General features: G+C 36.6%; 1 pseudogene; it reads right to left on the bottom strand.

Annotated features, from left to right (window-relative positions):
- Positions 1 to 985: 985 nt before the first annotated feature.
- On the bottom strand, positions 986 to 1,858 carry LOC108359822 (uncharacterized; annotated as a pseudogene).
- Between the last annotated feature and the right edge of the window lie 2,908 nt (positions 1,859 to 4,766).

Here is a 4,766-nt window from a genome sequence, read left to right on the forward strand (position 1 = left end):
GGTTGGAAGAGTTCAACCTGTGCTTGCAGTTCCTCTTTTATTTTGTTCAGTGCTTCTAGTGCAGGTTCGTCTAAGGTGATCTTTATTTTTGCGCTTTGATTCTTTGATATGCCACCGTTCTCTCCTCTGAGGAACGTAGTGAGTGGTTTGACGATGGCTGCAAAATTCTGTATAAATTTTCTATAATAACTAGCGAGACCTAGGAAGGATCTGAGATCCTTCAGTGTTGTGGGAATAGGGAAATTTTTAATAGTCTGTATTTTTGTAGGGTCAACTGTGATCCTGTTATATTTAATTATATACCCTAAGTATTCCACAGAGTCTTGGAAAAAGTGAGATTTCTCGTTAGAGATCTTCATGTTGGCCTGGTGAAGCGCGTTTATGATTATTCGGATGTGTTCGATATGTTCTTCAGGAGAGGAAGAATAAATGAAAACATCGTCTATATAAACGTACGCGAACTTGCCGTTATATGGTCTTAGGATATCGTCTACACATCTTTGAAAAATTGATGGAGCATTTCTTAAACCGAACGGCATACGAAGGAATTCGTATTTAGCTTCATTTACACTAAAGGCGGTTTTTTCCTTGTCAGACTCTTTAATAAGGATCTGATGAAAGCCAGACTCTAAATCTAAAGTTGTAAACACTTTTGCATTACCTAAATTCTGTATGGTCATAGCCACATCAGGTATGGGGTATCTATCTGTAATAGTTTCAGCGTTTAGCTTCTGAAAGTCTACGACCATTCTGCGCTTAGGTTTCCCTTGTTCATCGGTACCTCTTTTAGCGACTGTCCAAATGGCAGAGTTGTACGGACTTTTGCTGGGTTGAATTANTTCCCTTGTTCATCGGTACCTCTTTTAGCGACTGTCCAAATGGCAGAGTTTTAAAAGTTTCATTTTTTAAAAGTTTGTTAATTTCTTTGTTAATGAAGTCGTTATCCGACATAGGATACGAATATTGCTTGGTCCAAATAGGATCTTCATAGGAGCATATCAAATTCTTCTAATGCATCTGTTTCAAAAAATGTGAGATTATGTTCTAACAATGTTATTATTATTTTTTGATTTGGTTATTGAGTAACCATGAAGAGTTTTCACTATTACAGGTTTAATTGGAATAGGCTTACCGATGTTGCATTTTGTACTTATATAATGGTTTGTTGCTCCAGTGTCGATCAGGATGTTAATAAGTTTGCCTGTATCTCTGCAATGGCGTTGCAGACACGGCAAATCGTTGAAGCGCCTAAAAAAGCACTGCCTGTTTCATATTCATCATTTTCGTATTCTGGTTCAAGCGATTTTAGTTCTTCGTCGCGTGTTTGGTTTACGCGTTGTACTTTCTGTTGTCTGTTGAAATTACGAGATGAAGGATTTCGTTCTCTTTTTTGAGGATCTCCGCGAAATGGATTATTTGGCGGTAGTCCTTGTATTTGACGGTCATAGCTGTTTTTTTGTGGTGCGGAATGATTCCTATTATAATTTGCGGATCTCGTGTATTGCTGTGATGGATCTACGTCCATTGGTTGGTGCTGTTGCCTGGGTGCAGTTTGATTGTATTGCACCCGCACGTTAGGTCTGTACCTTTGTGGTTCCTCGTGATATCTTCTGCTTGGGTTTTGATACTGCGATGTATTATATTGTCTGTGCTAACTGTATTGCGGAACGTCGAATTGTGAGTTCACATTATCATGGTATATCGTACTTGCGATAGCGTAAGCGGTTTCTAAGTCCCTTGGATTGTGGCTATAGAGGGTGCCGCTGGTATATTTGCTGTTCAGACCGAGAATGAATATCCTTACAGCTTCCTGGTTCGCATATTCTTTCATAGCTGAGGGATTTCCTGAGCTATCCATCTCAACTTTAGTGAGTGCAAGTAGGGACATGAATTTCGATACGATACGATACCATATCGATACTTTTGGCATTCGATACCGATATTTTCTACTCGATAGTTTAAAAACGATATTTTTTGGAATAGAGTACCAGAACCCTAGTATCGTTTCGAATGTAATAAACTCACATTACAAGGATAATGTTATTAGCAATTCGTCCCGATATAAATTGGGCTTTAAAGAGCAGAAATGAGTAATTAGTTAGGATTGCATGTAGTGGAATTTGACCCCGCGACCTCGGTGTTTTAAGTCAACACATCAATATCTACGTGCTGTTACACAATATGTTAGTGTTTGACCGAGATTCTCCTCCGATTTGTCGCGCGCGCCTTAATGTTGTGGCACAAAAGGGGTCCCTACAGTTTTATGTCGACTCTGAACGGCGATTTGGTTTTAATGGGAAGCTGTTTTTCATTTTCAAGCTGTGCGCACTGATAACCATTACACCACAGCGGCCTATATACGAGACCTATATTTAGATAAATTTTTTTGGATTTTGGTATCGATATTTGGAATATCGAGTCTTTTTATTCCGATATTTATGGGTACCCGATATTTTTAAAGCGATACTTTAAATGAGTACCATATCGATACATTCTGTTCGATATCGTGTCCCTAAGTGTAAGATTAAGTGACTTGCTGACTCGCAATGGAACTCTGCCAACGTCCTTTTTCCCTGCTTTATACTCTTCATTCCTTCGAGCAATACATACAGAGGTCTCTGGTCCGCATATGTATAATCGAGACGGTTTATTATAGAATAGAAGTAGAATTTGGTGTTGTGGTTTATTAAAATATCGGCTGCCTCTCCTTGAATTTTCGAATGTACAATCGAGAGTACCGTGTAATACGTGGGTGTAGTAGCGTAATTCTTGATATTTTCCATGTGTGTCCAGGCACGTTTTCTCCATGACCTATAATGGTTCATGTCACCTGTGAAGATTGGTAATGTTTTGAATATTTCTGAGTTGATTTGTGACGCATCGGTGATGTTTGGTGTACAGTCCTGGTATTGGTTGGTGACTGTGACGTTAGGTGTAGCGTAGGTTTCGAAGGAATTCATTCTCTGTTGGGTTTCAGTGAGCGTTGTGGTCAGAGCAGCGATTTGTGCTCTCAGGCATGCCATCTCTTGTGTTGTCATTTCGGAGTCGATGTTCGACGATGGACGTGATAAGTCGAAAATTTTTTGCCGTTTTCTTCGTAATTCCAGTGTGGTGTTCGTTGGTTTCTTTTATTCCGTTTTTCAGGAATCTGTTTGTCACAGGATTTGATTGCTGTCCGCTATTTCAGGATCTGCTTCAGAATCTTTGTGATGGTTAGGGTGGCCAGCTATTATAGGGACATAATCAGTACAGTTGGGATCAAAAATCAGTACATAGCCATAAAAATCAGCTAATTTTTAATCGNTTGATTGCTGTCCGCTATTTCAGGATCTGCTTCAGAATCTTTGTGATGGTTAGGGTGGCCAGCTATTATAGGGACATAATCAGTACAGTTGGGATCAAAAATCAGTACATAGCCATAAAAATCAGCTAATTTTTAATCGTTATTTTTTATTATTAACAATATAACAACCAAATAACAGCGCATTAATTTAAAATAATAACTAATAGACTTTTAAATACGTATAGTATTATCAATACAAAAATTCATTACTTTAAAACAAATCAATGGTATTACGTATGCGTACATGCTGTGCTCAGGAAAATAGTAGTTAAATGTATTGACAGGTTTTGAAAATTTTTTCGTTCCTTACTTAATTTAATATTTTTATAAAAATATAGTTAATTCTATAACAAAAGACATGTGAGTTGAAGTCTCAAACTTTCTAGAAAATTTATAAGAATTGAGAAAATAAAAAAATTTTTAGCCCATTCAGTTTCAGTAGAAGGCGAGCTCGAGTCAGAATCTGTTTGCATATTTTAAGCTACAAATTTAAAACATATTTAGTTGGTGTGCTTATTAAATACAACATTCACATTAAAATGTTGACTAAAAGGTATATTACCGAATTATCGCTAAACGAATTTGCGAGTGCGAATGAAATTTAATAGTGTTAAATGTGTATGTGCAAGTAAAATTACAGGTGGTCGAACATCAAAAATCAAAGTAAAGCTACATATCCAAGAGTCGGTAGTTTGCACCTTTTCCAAATTTTTAGATCTTACATTGCACCGTAGCAGTAGTCGTCTTAGGTTTGAAATACGTACAGCCGATTTCTCAGTGGATGTTTAATTACAATCGAAAGATTATCTCTTATTGTCATCTTCCCAGTGTACTTAATATATGATTAACTCACCACCACCTTTCATAAGATTTATTAATGGCGAAACCAGCTTTTCATGTAACTCCTGTAAAACCTGCAAATCGTGAAGTTGGGTTGGGTTGAATACAAACAGTTTGTTATTTTGCGAAATCCTTAGAAACAAAACAATTGCAAGCTGACACCTTTTAATAATGGTTTAAATTTAATTAATGCTTTCAATCTGCTCACACGTATGAGTTGTCAAAAACCATTGTTTTGAACATGTAAACCTCAATCAAATGTAAATTACACCAATTTACAAAAGTATTAAATGTAAAAATCAGTACAAAATCAATACAAACTCAAAAAATCATTATATTTTGCGTACTGATTTCGGGCTCTTAAAAATCAGTACAATAGAAAAAAATCAGCACACGTAATGATTAAATCAGCGCATCTGGCAACCCTAGTGATGGTGGAAGTCTTACTTCCCGTGGGATTTTTTTTAATTTATTCTATTCTGTTTTTCATTAGCTTCAGAAATAGAAATGGTTTTTTGGACCGGTTGAGCCCCAAGTTAATATCGCTTTACGATATGAGACTAAAAAACATATATTTATTAAT

This window comes from Rhagoletis zephyria, unplaced genomic scaffold, assembly GCF_001687245.7.
Source record: "Rhagoletis zephyria isolate East Lansing unplaced genomic scaffold, Rhagoletis_zephyria_1.1 Rzeph_scaffold_00469, whole genome shotgun sequence".
NCBI lineage: Eukaryota > Metazoa > Arthropoda > Insecta > Diptera > Tephritidae > Rhagoletis > Rhagoletis zephyria.